The following is a 20,553-nucleotide window of genomic DNA, read 5'->3' as shown; positions in this document are numbered from 1 at the left end:
CATTTTCCTCAAAAACCGAAGTAAAATGCTAAAAATAATCCATGTCATCTGCCAGATTTCCAAAGGCTGTTTTTGAGTTCTTTTCTATGATGTTTTCCTCCATAAATGTGTTCAGCATTAAAGAAACCCCTGCAGCATCTTGGCTATAGTGAGTACTTAGTAACTACTTACTGAAGTACTAAATTTAAGTAATTGATTATATTATCTTTATACCAAAAGTCTGCAAGATGTATGTATGTATTGTGTCCTTAGAATATTCTAAACAAAAGAACATTGCTAAGAGTGTTTCATATAAGCAAGTAAAACTGGGATTGTTAGAGGTGAGGTTTCCAATTCATCTTTTACTAAATATGTTAATTCATGTTCAGTCAGATTACTCAGAGGTATAATGAGCAAGGGAGTGGACTTTTTTCTTCTATTTTTAAATGTGATGTATAGTATATATGCAGAAAAACATAAAAATTGTGTGTATAGATTGATGAATTTTCACAAATGACTACTCCCACAGTCAGCACCCTATTGAGAAATCAGAATTACTCCTGGCTCCCCAGAAACTCTCTGACTGCTTTCCAGTTGCCGTCATTCTCAGGGGTCATCACTACTCTGATGCTTCAGAAGTTTAAGAAGTAGACTTTTTTTTTTTTTTTTTGAGGCAGAGTCTTGCTCTGTCACCCAGGCTGAAGTGCAGTGGCATGATCTCGGCTTACTGCAATCTTCGCCTCCCAGGTTCAAGTCATTCTTCTGCCTCAGCCTCCCAAGTAGCTGGGATTACAGGTGCCTGCCACCATGCCCGGCTAATTTTTTTGTATTTGTAGTAGAGATGGAGTTTCACCATGTTGGCCAGGCTGGTCTCAAACTCCTGACCTCAGGTGATCCACCCACCTCAGCCTCCCAAAGTGTTGGGATTACAGGCGTGAGCCACCGTGCCAAGCCTGAGAAGTAGACTATTTTTAAGATACAGAAAGATATTCTCACAGATGATATGACAATCTTAGAAACAAATCTCTAAGCAAATGTTTATGGGTTTATAGAGATTTTTTAAAATGTGACTCTTGCCTTGAAGGTGCATTTAAACATGGAATAGTAAATTCTTTTCTAAATGTTCTTGCTTTATCAAATAATTTGAATTACATATACAACTTTGACTCAGTTTATTATTCTCCACTATTGAGTACTTGTGATGGTTCAAAATATTCATAGGCTGTTAAAGCTGCACCATACAGGCCGTGTGCAGTAGCTCACACCTGTAATCGCAGCACTTCGGGAGGACAAGGTGGGCAGGTCACTTGAGGTCGGGAGTTTGAGACCAGCCTGGCCAACATGGTGAAACTCTGTCTCTACTAAAAATACAAAAATTAGCTCAACACGGTGGTGGGCGCCTGTAATCACAGCTACTCGGGAGGCTGAGGCAGAAGAATGCTTAAACCTGGGAGGGGCAGAGGTTGCAGTGAGCCGAGATTGTCCCCCTGCACTCTAGCCTGGGCGACAGAGTGAGACTCTGTCTCAAATAAATAAAATAAAATAACAAACAAGAACTGAGCCATATCCTTGGCCCTGATCAGTGACTTGGCACTATATCATTTTCTACATAGTTGTTATTGAGATCAAATTAGAAAATTTTTCAGTTTTTTTTTTTTTGGAATTTTGGTTTAGGCTCATAGTGGATATTGAAGAAGAATATATTGTCAGCAAAAGTGGCAGTCTCCATACTGTACATTTTAACTGTCTACTGTGACATTTACTGACAAAGGGGAAATTGAAATGGCTTGTAACAGAATGGAATGGGTAAACTCTTAGAGCAACTGGATTCACAGCTGTAATGTCCCTCATTCCCCATCTACCCTCTGTGTTCAAGGATGTTTGCTGAAGCATTATTTCTAAAAGTAAAACATAGGAAACCACCTTAGTTAGCAACCTGAATGCTTAAATAAATCATGGTATAGTCACAACATGGACTGTTATGAAGCATGAAAGGCATACTTTCAAAAACTGAAAACTTTAGTATTAAGTAAAACTATATATAGCAAATACCAATTTTGTTTGGAAAATTGTATATTCAAACACATGTACATAGAAGAAAGATTGAAAATTTATAACATTTTGGCCTTGGTTATTTCTGAATGGTGTGCTTGAGAACAATTTAGATTTTATTATTTTCCAAATATTTTTAATTCTGCATATTGCTTTTCAACAATCAGAAAATAACCACACAGGATCCATTTTTATAAAAGGACACATAGGGCAGATAATTGGTTTTTCCCGTGAAGTGAAATCCTACAGGAAATCAGAACAAATACATGTTTAGTCAAGAGGTTAGCAGAACTCCATGCAACAGCAGCAGGACTACAGCCATCCACAGGTGGTCTCCTTGAAATAATGGAATTTTCAATGCAAAAAACATTAATGTCACCTCATCCAACTTTCTATGTAGGGATTCCCAAAGACAACAGCCTGTGCACCTCCAAAATTGACTCTGAGCTTTTGGACACACAGGTCCAGTGTTCCGGGTGTAGAACCTCACTGTTCCAGTCCAGGTTGTCTCTGGACCATGTGGACAGAATATTTCCTTACATTGGTGCAGAATTTGTCTCCTGGTATTTCTGCCAGTGGTTCTCACTCTACCAGCTTGTGGCCATAAAGAGCAAGAATAAGCCTTCTTCAATACAGAGGTCCTTTAAAATATTTAAATATGAGTGTGTATTTTTAACATTCATTGAGGTATAATTTAGGTATGCTAGACTGTACCCATTTAAAGTGGACAACCAGCTGTGTTTAGACAGGTATATACAGCCACCAAATCACCACCACAATCAAGATGTAGAACACTTCTTTTCCTCCAAAGCCGCCTCGTGTATTTTGCTTTCCATCCCTCCTTTCACCCTGTTCCAAGCAACCTTTGTTCTGCTGTCACCATAGGTTAGTTTGTATTTTCTAGGGATCGTGCAGTACTGTATGTACTTTAAACAAACAAACAAAAAAACTGGCTTATAAAAGTCCTTAACTTTTTCTTTCACTTTATGAAACAGTTTTATAACATCCATTCTTTACCTTTATGGAGCCATCATAAAAGCTGTTTTAGACTTTCCTTTCAGATAATTAACCAGACAGTGAAAATGCATTATACATTTTGCAAGTGAAACTGTTCTTGCCTCACTTAAATGGTAGTATTGGACTATAACCCTTGGGGCATCTTCTGGTTTTAACACTGTATGATATTATAACATGTTTTCAGTTACTAGTCAAAGATAATTTTGGATATTTGCTTGAAATCAGTCCAGTGACTCTAATTGAAATTCAGTAAGATGTTAGGGTTTGTTTGTTTGTTTTTGGTTTTACAGTTTTCTAATTATTTCTGGGAATTCTTCATAATTTTTTACATGGTGAAAACAATATTGGTATTTTCTTCTCTTTTTTAAGAGATAGGGTCTTGCTATATTGCCCAGATTGGAGTGCAGTGGCTATTCACAGGAGTTATCATAGCACACTACATCCTTGTTCTCCTGGACTCAGGTGGTTCTCCTGCCTCAGCCTCCCAAGTAGCTGGGATTATAAGCACATACCACTGTGCCCAGCTTAACATTGCCATTTTTGAATTAAAGTGACAGAGGAACATTTATAAAAAGAATATGGAAGCTCATAGGTACTCCCATTCCATAGGAAGAAAACCTGCTTGGGTAAAATCTAAGTGGTAAGGTGAATACAACAATATATTTTCAGCTCCCCAGCTATAATCAAATGGAAATGATTACGACATCCACATTTTTGTCTCTTTCTTTTTTTTATGGTTCTAAACCACACCCATGTTGCAGGTTGGCCTTTCTACTGAGAGTAAGTTCCGTCGAGATTAAAATCTGTAGTAATAGGCAGAACACTTCTGTGTGGAATTGCTTCTTTTCTTTGGTCAAACACCAGCTTTGGCAGAGGACAGACACAGCTTAGGAAGACTGAATTTTAAGTCTTCTGAACTGTTTTTCTGGACTTCCAAATCTCAAGTGATAAGACCAGCAGAAGCAGGTATACAAAAATTTCTCTCTGTCGATAGCAATAAGACAGCCTCGGATTCCAGTTTGCTTTTTCATATAATTGTTAGACTGAGAAAAGCACCCTCATAGTATTTCTTTTTTAAATGCATTGTTGCTTTGGGACTCTAGATGGCTTTGCATAATCAATGTAAATAGGAACCTTGGTGTGAAGATATAATGCTTAATTCTCTCTTCATTTTTCTGTTTGAATACTTTCTTCTATAAGCACCACTGGTTAGAGAAGAAAGGACTGTTTTGGTTTATTCGGGGTTGGATAAAAATATTAGACTCATAATTCTCGGTTGGGCCTTGATTTTCCTTTCAGAAATGGATATAAGTTGTTAGGAGAATGCTGAAGTGACTGAATGTACTCTTTCTGTGCCATCTAGAATGTGTGTGTATTATTGCTTGGAAACTTGATGCTTTCAGTCTGATGGAAACAGCTCTTCCAGTCTATAGTTTAATTGTGGATAAGCAAAACTCCGCTTTTTTCCAGAGAAATTTCACAGATTATAAGACATAGTAATAGAGGGTATCTCCAGTACTAGGAATGTAATAAGATTCTGTCTAAGCAACTGCAGTCTGAAGAAAATATCTAAATGGAAATACATTCTTTATCATTATATTTGTTCTTCAGCATTTCCAAGTACCAAAATGTACTTGGGGATAACAACTTTGCTTAAAACCTTTTCACGGTTTCATTGAATTTGGGAAGGGCCTGAAAGCTTTCAGAAAGATGATTTTCTTATAAATAGTGTACAAATAAGCAAGTTGCTCTTTCGTGAACATTTTAAATGGTTTCTGAGGCTGGCCAAAAAACTCTCTGTCTTTACCCTACGCAGCCCTAGAAGCTGTAGCAGCCTTACCTTAAGTTCTTTTCTTAGTAAAGCAGAAAATGAGCAGTTCCCACCCTGTGTAAAGCTGAGAAGATCTTGAATGATGCATGTCGAGGAAACTTGGATACTGATACTGCTGGCAATTTATATAGGCCCCAGTGCCAAAGAATTAAAGACTCTGGAGTTTTCTTAAAAGAGGCCAGCTTTTAAAAAGTTATGTTTTCTTTTCCCAGTGACCTGAGCTCTTAAACCTAAGTAGAGAATTAAGACTTGCTCAGTTTTGTGAAGCAGTCAACTTATTTGTATGCACCATAGAATACTCTGTGGCTCTTGTTAGAGAAGTGAACACATTGTGACCAATTAACCATGGAAAGTGAGTGCCATGGGAACATGTTATGTAGTTAAAACAAAACACATGGCTTTCTTAGGAACTGGAATTGCCTTTCCTATATTATACCTGGAGTCCAACAAAGGCTATGCCTTTGTGCCAGTCCTTTTATAATGAATCAACCAATTGCTCAATTGTATTCTTGTGGAGGAGGGGGATAACATTCCCTTATGATCCCCAGTTTAGATCAGTTTACCACCCAAAGCATGATATTTGATTACCCTTATTATGTTTCTTTGCATAGCTACAAATGTTACTAATGGTGTGGCCTTGTCTAGCCATTTAAAAAAAAAGTCTGCCTCTGTGATGACTTAACAGTCAGTGCTGTAAAAGGCACTATTGCTTGGAACCCTGGAAATATGAGCCCAAAGAGAATAGAGCAGCACTTTGGGGTTAGGGATAAACTGCAGAAACAAACCTCTTAAACTCCTGAATATGCCAGTGAGTGCCTGACTGCCTACTTTTTCTTCTAAGTGCTGATTTTAATCTCTAAAGCTCCCCGGGTCTGGGCCTCAATTGCTTTAAGAATTATAAAAGTTTAGCTACCATTTCTGACTATGTGACTATGTTCTTCTATTAGAATTGAGGTTTCTAGGGTTCCCTGTTTCTCTTTCCTTCTAAATGTTTCCAACTCAGTTATTGGCATTACAGGAAAAACAAAGTGTTGTCAGAAGCTACTAAATGCTTATCCCTGTATCTACCTACTCCAGCTGAGATGGGAGGTCGAGATGCTTCTCCTCACATGTTGGAGCAGTGGTTCCCAGGCTTCTGGAATTTGTAGCTCATCAGTAACAACATGTTGTGCATATACTACTTGCAAGGTCTATATTTTTAACTTTTATATACTAAATATATGTGTTATACATGTTCTACTTAATGTGTAGGTTATATATACTAGGGTATATATGAAGATAAATGCTGCTGGATGTGGTGGCTCATTCCTGTCATCCCAACATTTTGGGAACTGAGGCAGGTGGGTTGCTTGAGCCCAGGAGTTCAAAACCATCCTGGGCAACACGGCAAAACCCCATCTCTACTGAAAATAGAAAAATTAGCTGGGTGTGATGGCATACGCCTGTAGTCCCAGCTACTTGGGAGGCTGAGGCAGGAAGATTAATTGAGCCCAGGAGTTCGAGCCTGCAGTGAGCTGTGACTGTGCCACTGCACTCCAGCCTGGATGACAGAACAAGACCCTGTCTCAAAAAATGAATGAATGAATGAATGCATGAATGAATGAATGAATTCATGCATGCATGCTACTCAGGAGGCTATGTCTTCCTATGTTGGGATTACAGGCATGAGCCGCTAAAACTAAACTTAAAGGGATAAGAAGGGGAGCTCATAGAGATTGTGGCGCATAAGGCGTGGGACATAGTTTTAGCAACAAGAAGAGTGGGGATGATGGAAAATCAGGAAGAGGGTATCTTAGCAAACACATGTTAATAAGCAATGAGACATGGATTTGTTTTGTTAGGGAGGATGGAGGGGGAGGAGTCTAGAGCAAGCGCCCTCGCTGCTGCTGTTTGAGTGCTCTCTACATCACTAACATTGTGCTGGGTGTTTTTTGTACATTATCATTTCATCCTGGCAGCCAATCATAAAGTAGGGTTTAAGATGAGGAAACTAAGGCAGACAGGAGTTAAATGAAAAATAAAAACATAAAATAAGATGATTTTTAAAATCTATTGTTAATTGGAAAGACTTTATCATATCATTAACTAATATCTCGTACAATATATGCACAAAATACTGTTTATTAATGAGTGAGTATAAAGTTGTATTTTATATAATCTCGATAATTTTGACTTTTTTGCCCAACATGCGATCACACTGCTCCTCTTTTGTTTTCTGATGTAGCTGATGAAGACTCCTACTAAGATTATAGGTGTGTGTTCTATTGTTTTCTTATGCTTATATGATTTGTATTTTTTACAGTCTCCAATTGCTTTGCAGACATATTTTTAAAGCTACTTGCTTATTTAGTGAGTGTAGCTTTGGTGTCAACGGGGTTATATAATCTGTTAATCCACTCAACCAGGCATGCACAGACTGTAGAACATCACAAATGCTGGAAGCGAAAAAGGAATGACAGTCACTGTCCAGGCTCTTTGTGGACTGTCTACTCCTCTCTTGGGATATCCCTTGAACTGTTTGTGTCATGGGATCTGGTCATAAGGACCAACTTAGGATTCTACTGAAAATATACACATTAAATATTTGTAAAGCTAATTTTGTTTCCTTATTTTTAGTTTTAAAAATATACATTGTTCTTATATTTACTTCCTACACTCTGGTAGAGATCATTGTTCTTGGTGACTCTTGTCTTCTGAGTAGACAAGGTTGTGACCTCAGTTTTCTCATCTGTTAAACAGGGAGTTGGACTAGATGACTTTTTAGGTGTTTGGGGAGGGGATTTTTTTTAACCACATTTAGTTTTGTACCTACTTTTTTGTACTGGCATATGCCTATTAACTCATCCTTCTAAGTAACACTCACTGGTTGGAAGTTTCTGTAAGGAATAATGTTCAGAAATAGGAGTGACATATTAAGGTTTGCTTTTTAAGTCAAGATTTTGGAAATATCTATTACACCCAAAATGGAACTTGAAAAGCTTTCTTACTCTTCAAGGCCCATCCAGTTTAAACCCTATCCTCTCAGGATAATTTTTGTCAGACCCATGTTTGAAGTATCTGCTATCTGTTTTTTTTCTTCTATAGAATTCTGCTTGTACATTCATCAGTAGACTTGAATTATGGTTGTATGTGTACATGTTTGCTTTCTATGAGGCACAGCTGTTTATTGTTTGTTTTGTTTTTGAGACAGTGTCTCGCTCTGTCACCCAGGCTGGAGTACAGTGTTGCTATCAGAGCTCACTGCAGCCTCGACCTCCCAGGCTCAAGAGATCCTCCTGAGAAGCTGGGACCATAGGCATGTACCACCATGTCCAGTTAATTTTTTTAAGACTTTTTTTTTTTCTTTTAGAGACAGTCTCCCTGTGTTGCCCAGGCTGGTCATGAATTCTTGGCCTCAAGCAATCCACCCGCCTTGGCCTCCCAAAGTGCTGCAATTACAGGTGTGAGCCACCATGCTGGGCCAATCATATTTTAAATGTTTAGAAAAAAATGAGGATTTGGAGTTCAGTTAGAATTGAGATAGTAAAAAGAACCACGTACAGGAAGAATTGTTTTGTAATCCTCTATACTGAGTCATCTAATTTCAATGTCTACATAAAAGAAGCTCAGATCTCTTTCTTGAATATCATGTAGAAAGATGATACCTTGGTTCCCTTGAGAACCTGATTCATGACATCATTGCTTTTGGCCATTCAAGAGTCATTGTGGTTTATTGAAAGGAACATGGAACTGGGACTCGGGCACACTGGAAATACTACCAGCTTTGACACTTACTAGTGGATGACCTAGGCTGTTTAGCTTGATCCCTCTGAACCTGTTTCCTTATATGTAGAAATGGGAATAAAGATGGGTCCTAGAACTGAAAATACAGTGTGTGTGCGTGCGCACACGTGTGTGCAGTGTACCTGTGTGCATGCACACATGTATGTGTATAAATTTATGTAGTGTAATATTATTTTTATTCCCATTTTACATGTGAGGAAACAGCTAATAATTCTATAATATGTAATATTCAGTCCTGTTCCTTAGCTCACTGGGCTGATGTGAAAATCAGATGTGATAATACATCTGAAAGTGCTTTATAAATTAGAAAACATTTAAATCTGAAATGTAATTTACCTTGATAATGGCACCTGTTACTTATAATATCATGGTGGCCTTCCTTAGTCTTTGGTTTTAGGCCACCATGAAGAATCACTTTCAAACTTACTTCTTTCTTTCACAACATTTGTCATTGTTATTAGCTGAGAATAAAATATCTAGTGAATTTTTACTGAGACATTCATACTACCTTATGACTTAATGAAAAAACCCATCACTTTGAAACAAACAAAAAACACTGGGTCAGCCGATTAATGCTACTTTAAATAATGAAGTTAACTAAAGTAAAATATTCTAAGATTTCAAGAGTTGTATAGAGTCAGACTAACTCTGTAAGCAGAATGACTAAATTCTCTTATGGCAGGTCCAGAGGGGAAGCTTCCTGGACCCATCTTTATATTAAATAGTGATAACGTGGACTTTCACACACTTGTTTCAAGTTTGTTTCAGTATGACTCTAGTTGTTTTGATGTTAATGTGTGCCTACTAACTGAGTGGTGTTGGGCAAGTTAGTTAACCGTAGTGAGCTTGATTTTATCAGTAAAAATAGATATAACAACTACTACTTTTGGGGGCTGTTTTAAGGATTGGAAATTTTTTTTTTTTTTTGAGATGTAGTCTCACTCTGCCGCCCAGGCTGGAGTGCAATGGCATGATCTTGGCTCACTGCAACCTCTGCCTCCCAGGTTCAAGTGATTCTCGTGTCTCAGCCTCCCGAGTAGCTGGGATTACAGGTGTGCATCACCATACCTGGCTAATTTTTGTATTTTTAATAGGACGGAGTTTCACCATGTTGGCCAGGCTGGTCTCGAACTCCTAACCTTGTGATCCGCCCGACTCGGCCTCCCAAAGTGCTGGGACTGTAGGCATGAGCCACCGTGCCTGGCCGGATTAGAAATAATTTATTTAAAGTTCCTGGCAAGTATTCATCAGAATTCTGGTTAGCACACATGTGTATGAGGAAACTCACTGGAGACCTGGGAAAGAACTGTTGGGAAGGATTAGAAGGAATAGTGCTTAGCACTCAAACAGACCAGGAATAGTGCCAATTCTTACCAGCCACACGGTAAAAAACCATATAGTAATGTACAGGCTATTGGGTACTCAGAGCCCTCTTGCCTCAATCATGGGGAATAATTAGCCCACAGACAGTGTGGTTTCTCAACCTCAGCACTATAGGAATGTTAGACTTGATAATTCTTTGTTTTAAGGGGATCTCCTGTGTATTATATGATGTTTAGCAACGTCTCTGGCCTCAACACACTAGATGCAAGTGATGCCTCCTTTTGTGAAAGTAAAAAATGTCTCCAGACCTTACCAGATGTCCTCTGGGGAGCATAGTCATCTCCTGTTGAGAATCAGAGCCCTAAACTCACTTCTGCCCTGGTCCTGCCTAATGAAGCTTAAAAGCAAGACCTAAGGGTCAAACTCTTTCCAAGAATTTAACTGCATCCAAGAATAAAGATCAAGAATGGTTATAGGGCTTCCCCCTACCTACAAAAACAGAAAAAAAAAATTTAAAATTTTGCCCAGGCAAGGTGGCTCACACCTGTAATCCCAGCACTTTGGGAGGCCGAGGCAGGTGGATCACTTGAGGCCAGGATTTTGAGACCAGCCTAGTCTCATGGTGAAACCCCATCTCTACTAAAAAGACAAAAACTATCCAGGCATGGTGGCAGGTGCCTGTAATCCCAGCTGCTCAGGAGGCTGAGGCGGGAGGATTGCTTGAGCCCAGGACGCAGAGGTTGTAAGTAAGTAAGTAAGCTGAGATTGCACCACTGTACTCCAGCCTGGGCATCAGAGTGAGACCCTGCCTCACAAAAAACCAACTCTAAAATACAAAATCTTGGCCGGGTGCAGTGGCTCATGCCTATAATCCTAGCACTTTGGGAGACTGAGGCAGGCAGATCACAAGGTCAAGAGTTTGAGACCAGCCTGGCCAACATGGTGAAACTCCACCTCTACTAAAAATACAAAAATTAGCCGGGCATAGTGGCGAGTACCTGTAATCCCAACTACTCGGGAGGCTGAGGCAGGAGAATTGCTTGAAACCAGAAGGCAGAGGTTGCAGTGAACCGAGATCACGCCACTGCTTTCTAGCCTGGGCAACAACAGTGAAACTCTTCTCAAAAAAGAAAAAAAAAAAATCCCAACGGACCTTGAATATCCAAAGCCATCTTGAAAAAAATAAAGTTACAGAGTGTACACTTACTGCTTTCAAAATATACTACAAAGCAGCAGTCTGATATCAAGATGGTATAGTACTGGCATAAAGACGTATATATAGACCAATGGAACAGAGTAAAGAGCATGTAAATACACACACACACACACACACACACACACACACACACATACACACATATATATGGAGAGAGACAGAATATCAAATGATCTTTGAGAAAGGTCCCAAGACTTACATGTTGGGGCAGAGACAGTCTGTTCAACAGATGGTGTTGGAAAATTGGATATCCATATGCAAAACAATGAAGTTGAGGCCGGGCATGGTGGCTCATGCCTGTAATCCCAGCGCTTTGGGAAGCCGAGGCAGGTGGATCACCTGAGCTCAGTGGTTTGAGACCAGCCTTGGCAACATGGCAAAATCCTGTCTCTATAAAAAATACAAAAAATAATTTTAAAAAAAGGCCGGCATGGTGGCTCAGGCCTGTAATCCCAGCACTTTGGGAGGTCACGGTGGGTGGATCACTTGAGGTCAGGAGCTGGAGACCAGTCTGGCCAACATGGTGAAACCCTATTTCTACTAAAAATACAAAAATTAGCCAGCTACTTGGGAGGCTGAGGTAGGAGAATCGTTTGAACCTGGGAGGTGGAGGTTGTGGTGAGCCAAGATCATGCCACTGCACTCCAGCGTGGGTGACAGAGTGAGACCCCATCTCAAAAAACAAAAACAACCAAAAAATCCCAAAGCTGGCGTGGTAGCGTGTGCCTATGGTCCCAGCTAATTGGGAGGCTGAGGTGGGAGAATTGCTTGAGCCTGGGAGGTTGAGGGTGCAGTGCACCAAGATCATGCCACTGCAGTCCAGCCTGGGCAACAGAGTGAGACCTGTCTCAAGAAAAAAAAAAAAAAAAAAAGGACGAAGTTGAACCTTAAACCATATGCAAAAATTAACTCAAAATGGATTAAAGACCTAAATGTAAAACCTAAAACTCTTAGAAGAAAACATTGGGTGAAAGCTGCAGGACACTGAATTTGACAATGATTTCTTGGATATGGCATCAAAAACACAGGCAACAAAAGCACAAGTAGACAAATGGGACTTCATCAAACTAAAAAGCTTCTGCACATCAAAGGAAACAATCAGTAGAGTGAAAAGGCAACCTTAGGTGTGGAAGAAGATACTAGTAAATCATATGACTGATAAGGGGATAATATCCAGAATATATAAAGAGATCTATAATTCATTAACTAAAAACAACCTAATTAAAAAGTGGGCAAAGGATTGGAGCAGATGACATTCCAAAGACGACATACAAATGGTCCATAAGCATATAAAAAGATGTTCAATATCACTACAAATGGTCCTTGACTTACAGTGGTTAGACTTACAATTTTTTAACTGTATGATAATGCAAAAATGATAGACATTCAGTACACTCCTCCACTTACAATGGGGTTATGTACTAATAACCCCATCACAAGTTGAAAATATGTCAAAAGTGAGTTTTCTGTGCACTTTCATCATCAGGATATAACACTGTAAGTTGAAGAACATCTGTATTCATAAGAGAAAACAAATGTGCATCAAAATTGTAATGAGGTATCACCTTATGCCCATTAGGATGACCAACAGCAAACAAACAGAAAATTTAAAAAGTGTTGCTGAGGGGATGCAGAGTAATTGGACCCCTTTTGGGAATGTAAAATAGTGTAGCCATTATAGAAAGCAGTATAGAGGGCCCTCAAAAAATTAAAAATAGAATTAACATATGATCCAGCAATTCCACCTCTAGGTATATATTTGAAAAAATTTAGAGCAGGATCTTTTTTTTTTTTCCTTTTTCTGAGACAGAGTCCTGTTCTGTTGCCCAGGCTGGAGTGCCATGGTGTGATTTCAGCTCACTGCAACTTCCACCTCCTGGGTTCCAGCAATTCTCCTGTCTCAGCCTCCTGAGTAGCTGGGATTACAGGTACACGCCACCACGCCTGGCTAATTTTTATATTTTTAGTAGAAATGAGTTTCACCATGTTGGCCAGGCTGGTCTTGAACTCCTGACCTCAGGTGATCCACCTGCCTTGGCCTTCCAAAATGCTGGGATTACAGGCATGAGCCACTATGCCTAGGCTAGAGCAGGATCTTAAAGAGATATTTGCATACCCATGTTCACTGCATCATTAGTCACGACAGCTAAGACGTGGAAGCAAACCACATGCCTACTTGCAGGTGACTAGATAAAGGAAATGTGGTATAGAGATACAATGGAATATCATGCAGCCTTTAAAAAGAAAGCTTGTCATATGCTACAACATGGATGAACCTCAAGGCCTCATTTTGCTAAGCAAAATAAGCCAGTCACAAAAGTACAAAGACTGTATGATTCCACTCATATGAAGCATGTAGAGTAGTCAAAATCACAGAAACAAATTAGAAGGGATTGCCAAGGGCTGGGGAGAGGAGAGAAGGGAAGTTAGTGTTTAATGGGTATAGAGTTTCAGATTTGCAAAATGACAAAGTTACAGAGAACTGTTGTATGACAATGCAGTATAATTAACACTACTGAAATATATACTTAAAAATGGTTAAGAAGGCTGGAGCAGTAGCTCACACCTGTAATCCCAGCACTTTGGGAGGCTGAGATGGATGGATCACCTGAGGTCAGGAGTTCGATACCAGCCTGGCCAACATGGTGCAACTCTCTCTACTAAAAATACAAAAATTAGCTGGGCATAGTGGCTACACCTGTAATCCCAGCTACTCGGGAGGCTGTGGCAGGAGAATCACTTGAACCTGGGAGGCGGAGGTTACAGTGAGCTGAGATTGCACCATTGCACTCCAGCCTGGGCCACAAGAGCGAAACTCCATCTCAAAACAAACAAAACAAAACAAAAACAAGGTTAAGATGGTAAAATTAATGTTATGTGTTTTTTACCACAATAAAAAAAGTTATGGGAATGCAAAACTGTTACCCAACAAAGTAAACTTTACAGTGTCTTTTATCCAGTAAAAAATTACCAGACGTGCAATGAAGCAGGAAAATGTTACCCATAACTAGAAGGGAAACTCTGTGAATCAAAACTGACCCAGGACTAATACCGTTATTAGACTTGTCAGACAATGAAATTAAAATGTAATTAGTGCTATATTACTTATGCTTAAGAGAGTTAAGTGGAGACATAGAAAATATTTTAAGATACCCAAATCAAACGTCTAGAGATAAAAACACAGCATCTGAGATGAAAATACACTGGACAGGATTAAGGGCAGATTAGACATTGCAGAAGAAAAGATTAGAGACCTTGGAGACATAACAATGGCAGCTGTCTAAAGTGCAACCAAAAGGAAAGAACTACAAAAGTACTTAAAATAGCAGTAATCTGCATGATAACTTTAAGTGGTCTAATATTTGTATACTTAAGTTCCCTGAAGGAGGAGGGAGGAACAGAAGAAATATTTGAAGAGATCATGGCTGAAAAAATTTTCCAAATTTAATGAAACCTCTAAACCCAAAGATCCAAGATGCTCAATGAACCCCAAACAAAAGCTATATGAGGAAAACTACATCAAAGCATAATTGTTTTGTTTCAAATCCACTGATAAGGATAAAAATCTAAAAGAACCCGAAGAAAAAAGACACATTACATAGGAAGAAAGGTAAAGATGTTGTAGATGTCTTTTGCTTGTATTCAATTGAAGTCTTTAACTATGCTTGTGGATTTATCTATTTCTCACTGCAGTGCTGTTTAAGTTTTGCCCAAGATGGTGTAGTATAGATAAGATAGTGGAGGAACATCATTAAGGTAATAAAAGAAAAACAGTCAACCTAGAATTCTATACCCAACAAAAATATACTTCAAAAAAAAAAAAAAAAGATGAAATAAAGACTTTTTAGACATGTGAAAACTGAAAGAATTCATCACCAGCAGCCTTGCCTGACAAATGTTAAAGGAGGTCCTCAAGGCAGAAGGAAATACGGGTCTATACAAAGAAGAACTTCAGAAATGGTGCTACATGAGTAAACAGATAAGATTTCTTATTGTTTAAATCATTTTGAAAGCCAGTTGTTTTAAATAAAAATAATAAAATATATGGAGCTTGAGGGGAAAAATGGAAGCATACCATTGGAACTTTTTTTTTTCTTTTAGAGACAGGGTCTCACTCTGTCACCCAGGTTGGAGTGCAATGGTGCAATCATGGCTCACTGTAGCCTCTGAACTCCTGGGCTCATGCTGTCCTCCCAACCTTAGCCTCTCAAGTAGCTGGAACTTCAGGCACATACCACCACACTGTAATATTCTTATCCTAGATTTGTAATGGTATAATAGGGCTTGAAGATAAGCTATAGTAAGTTAAAAATGCGTATGCTATAAATCCTAAAGCAATCACTAAAATGACGAAGAATTATAACTAATAAGACAAGAAAGGTGATAAAATGGAATTATAAATAATATTTGGGTAATCCAAAAGAAGAAAAAATAAAACAAAGAACAAATGGGACAAATAGAAAACAAATAGCAGGAGGAAAAACTTAACCTTATCAATAATCACATTAAAGATTAATTGTCTACATATCTCAATTAAAAAGTAGAGATTAACTGGCCAACATGGTGAAGTCCTGTCTCTGCTAAAAATACAAAAAAAAAAAAAAAAAAAAAATTCCGAGTGTGGTGACACAAGTCTGCAGTCCCAGCTACTCAGGAGGCTGAGGCAGAAGAATTGCTTGAATCTGGGAGGCAAAGGTTGTAATGAGCTGAGTTCGTGCCACTGCACTCCAGCCTGGGTGACAGAGGGAGACTTTGTCTCAAAAAAAAAAAAGGTTTGAATAAAGAAATATAACATGGTGATGAACTCTCGGTATTGTTCAGATGTCAGTTCCCCAAAATCCTCAGGTTTAGTGAAATTCCAGGCTAAATCACAGAAGACTATTTTGGTAGAAACGGACATCCTGATTCTGAAATTCATATGGAAATGTGAATGACCTAGAATGGCCCAAACTATTTTGGACAAAAATAACAGAATTGGAGAACTAGTGCTACCTGATTTCTAGAGCTTTTTGTTTGTGTGTGTGTGTTTTGTTTGTTTGTTTTTAAAAGACAGGGTTTTTTTCTGGTGCCTAGGCTAAAGTGCAGTGGCACGATCATAGCTCACTGCAGCCTTGAACTCCTGGGCTCAAGAGATCCTTTCGCCTCAGCCTTTCAAGTAGCTAGGATAACAGAAGCATGCCATCATGCCTGGCTAATTTTTTTTTTTCCTGTGGCGACAGGGTTCTCACTATGTTGCCCAAGTTGGTCTCAAACTCCTGGCCTCAAGCTGTCCTCCCACTTCAACTACCCAGAGTGTTGCGATTGGGTGAGCCACCACACCTGGCCCCTCTAGACATTTTATAATGTTACAGTAATTAACAGTGTTGTATTTGCACGAAGATAGACATATGAATGGAATAGAATAGAAAGTCCATAAATAGGCTCACACATATGGACAACTGAATTTCAACAAAGATGCAAACGCTATTCAGTGGAGAAACAATAATTGCCCACAAATGGTGTTGGAAAAATTGGATACCCGGATGCAAAACAAAGAACATTGGTTCATACTTTGTATTATAAACAAACCCAAAATAGACTGTAGACCTGAATATCAGTCCTAGAAAATATAAAACTTCTGAAAGAAAAAATATTGTGACCTTGGGTTTGATAAAAATTTCAAAGATACAACACCAAAAGCATAGTCTATTATAGAAAGGGTTGATAAGTTGGACTTCATCAAAATGTAAAAGTTCTGGCATTTCAAAGAAACTATTAACAGAATGAAATGACAATTCTCAGACTGAGAGAAAACATGTACAAAGTATCTAATAAAGCACCTATATCCATAATATGCAAACAACCTTCAACTCACTAAGAAGACAAAACACACAATAAAATAACAGGCAAAAGATTTGGACACTTAACCAAAGAAGACATATGGGTGCGTAGATAAACTCATGAAAAGATGCTCATCATCATTAGTCATCAGAGAAGTGTAATATAACATACCATAGTGAGATAGCACGATTTGAATGGCCAAAATTGGAAAGATCAATCATACCAAGTGTTGGTGAATATGTGGAGGAACCAGAAATCTCATACACTGTTGATGGGACTGCAAAATGGTATAATTATTTTGGAAAACAACTTGATAGCATCTTAAAAAGTCAAATATACATCTACCACAATTTCCAGCCATTCTACTATAGGCATTTACTGAAGAAAAATGAATGTGTTTGTCCACACACAGACTTGCACACAATAGTTCATAGCAGCTTATTTGTAATAACCAAAATCTGTGATCAACCTAAGTGTCTTCATGATTTATCCATTCAAAAGAACACTACTCAGAAATATAAAGGAATGAACTATTAAAACATACAACACAGATAAATCTCAAAATATTTATGCTGACTGAAAGAAGCCAGAATAAAAGAGTATGTACACATGATTCTGTTTATATAAAACTCTAGAAAATGCAAACTAATCTATAGTGACATTAAACACATCAGTGGTTGTCTGGGAAGAGAGGAGGATGGGAAGGAGGGATTACCAAGGAGCATGAGGAATATTATAGGAATCATAGACATGTTCACTTCTCAATGACAGTTTCAAATTTGTTGTAATATGTCAAAAGTTCACATTTTATACGTTAAATATGTGCAGCTTAGTGTATGCGAATTATAGCTTAAAGCTGATAAAAATCAATTTATAGTTTAGAAAAATGTTCATGAAAAGTTTAACATCATGGGAAAATACCATGTAATATTCAAAGGTGGATAAATAGTTTTGTATAAATTATGTTTTAAGAAAAAGCCTGTGAAAAGCCTATGAAGGAACAGTCCAAAAAATTGAGTGTAGTTTTCCCCCGTGTATATGTGTATGTGTATTCAGGATATGTAATTAAATATGGAAAAGAAAGTAGAAAGTTAAAGGTTATCCTAGATCCCATCATCCTGATTAATACTTTTTATCTATAGATAAACAACATGCCAGCGCCCCCCCGATTCTCTCTCTCTCTACGTGTGTGTGTGTGTGTGTGTGTGTGTGTGTGTGTGTGTGTGTGTGTATGAATGAGAGATTTGGAGCTGCTTTAATGGACAAGAACTCTTTCTCCATTGTTTATTCCTCTACTCACCCTCCTGCGTCACTACTCTCGAAGAAGCTAGCCAGCGCCATCGGAAAAGGTGATAGTTGCAGTTCGTGTGTGAGATGTGAGTATAGAGACCCAGGGGATCCCTTTTCCCCAACATACCTGTCTGTCTGCTCACTTAACCTGAGATTCCGAAATTCCTAGAGAATAAAGCTGTTTATTCTATAATTAAGAAAGTCGTTTTAAGTATACAGTCTCCTGAAAGAGGCAATAAAGTAGTGCCTGGCCTTTCACATGTGCTTTCTCATTTGATCCTGACAATGCTATGAGATAGGTATTATTTCTTCCAGTCTAAAAAGTGAGATCCAGAGAGGTCACATACCCCAGATTGCACAGCTGGTAAGAGGTGAAGCCAGCATGGCATTCTGGATCTGCCACGTTTCAAAGCTCAGTTGAAGGCAAGAAAGCATAGGGTGTAGAGAAGGCAGAAGTGCTGTCATGAAGGGTTGACACCTGTAATAACTGTGGCCCCCTTAGTTGGTCTGTGAGCAGTCTCTGAACACAGGGACAACAGTGACACTTCAGGGTGGGCAGAAACATGCCTGCTTTTGCGTGCTGTAAAAAGGATGCCTGGGAGTGGTGTTTAGCATGTGTCTTTAAACTCTTTCTAGCCGTACCATTTGCTTCTCTGAGGCACATTTTCTCAATATTCGTTTTGGAATGTAATGATGTACTAGCTTGTATTATATTTGATTTAAAAATAAAAAACAACTCTGTAGCAAGGATGAATTCCCAGGCCTCAAAATTTAGGTGTGTAAGAAACATTTTATTTTATTTTATTATTTTTTTGAGACGGAGTTTCGGTCTTGTTGCCCAGGTTGGAGTGCAATGGCGTGATCTCAGCTCACTGCAACCCCCACCTCCCAGGTTCAAGCAATTCTCCTGCCTCAGCCTCCTGAGTAGCTGGAATTATAAGCATCCGCCACCATGCCCGGCTAATTTTGTATTTTTAGTAGAGACGGGGTTTCTCCATGTTGATCAGGCTGGTCTCCAACCCCTGACCTCAGGTGATCCACCCTCCTTGGCCTCCCAAAGTGCTGGGATTACAGGTGTGAGTCACTGCGCCCGGCCTATCTTTATATTTATTACAACATGATTTCTATCATCAGTACTTACATAATAGAAGACTTCCTTAGGGTAAAACATACAGGGTAAAACTCAGTCATTTAAGGCTGAGCTCAGTTGTCATCCCTGGGTGATAGCAGTAAGTTTTCAGAAACTTCATCATGTCATAGCATGGATAGGAGGGTGAGGAGTTCAGGGCTGTCATTTCTCTTAAACCAGCTTCTGCTGAGACTTTGTGTAGTCCCTGGGTGTGGTTGTCCCTCCCTGCTGACGTCTGAAGTGTCTGAATTTCCCCTTAGTCTGTAGTAATGAGGTCCATGTGGGGCCCCTTCGTTAAGACCCTGAATCCCCTTCAAGTCCACTTGGTTTTAGTAGTGGAATGGTAGAGGGAATGGGTTGAGATTGTCAAAGAGTAAGTTATTATTTAGCAGTTTTACACCACTACACTTGGGATAACATTGCTTTTCTCTAATATCTACTTCTCCCTTGAATACTTTCTGTATCATTTGAACATATGGACACCTCTTCTTCCTCTCACCTCCTTAATTCTCTGTGTCTAGACTGCACCAGATGGTAAATTTTATTGATTACACTTATACTAACATTGCTATTTAGCTTACTAATTTGTTTTTCTTACATACCCCCAACTAGTTTGAAAGCTCCTGGAATCCCTAGACCAGAAATTAAACTTCTTGATGCCCTTCACAGTGCTTAGCATAGGACTGAGTGCACAGGCAGTTCTTAGTATTAGCTAGATGAATAAATGAATGAATTTAAACTTTATGAGTGTAGAGAATAAATCTAATATTTCTTTCTATATCCCCTGTGATGTTTGACATAGTGTTAAACACTAAGCAGTCATAAACTATTTACTTAATTCAATTGAATTGAGAGCCATTTTGTATTACTAGTTCTACATGTATTTCTAGTGTCTAACGAAGCCTCGAAAAACCATGTCTGCTGCAGACTGCTCATTGGAAAATATTTTAAGCTATTGATTAAAATTGGGAGAATTGAATACAATAGAGGAGATAAGTGTGATTCCATACATGGCATGTCAGAGACAGGAAACAATACAAGACCAGAAAAATTTAAAATCCTGTTGATATTATTTGAAATGTGTGTTGTTTAAGTGGACATAAGCAAACAGTG

At 38.8% G+C, this 20,553-nt stretch overlaps 1 protein-coding gene across 3 annotated transcripts in view; it reads left to right on the top strand.

The window, feature by feature from the left end:
• PLS1 (plastin 1) overlaps window positions 1–20,553 on the top strand; it is a 110,732-nt gene that overhangs the window by 22,942 nt on the left and 67,237 nt on the right. Inside the window, exon 1 of one of the 3 annotated variants that reach the window (XM_003895000.5) lies at window positions 3,438–4,014. The exons of the other annotated variants lie outside the window; for them this stretch is intronic. The gene's annotated coding sequence lies outside the window, so the exon portion shown is untranslated. Of the gene's footprint in view, window positions 1–3,437; window positions 4,015–20,553 lie in introns of those variants that run through there. 3 annotated transcript variants of the gene reach the window in all.

This window comes from Papio anubis, chromosome 2 (genome assembly GCF_008728515.1).
Source record: "Papio anubis isolate 15944 chromosome 2, Panubis1.0, whole genome shotgun sequence".
Lineage (NCBI taxonomy): Eukaryota > Metazoa > Chordata > Mammalia > Primates > Cercopithecidae > Papio > Papio anubis.
Note: the sequence above shows the minus strand (reverse complement) of the source record. Positions and strands in the feature narration are given on the sequence as shown.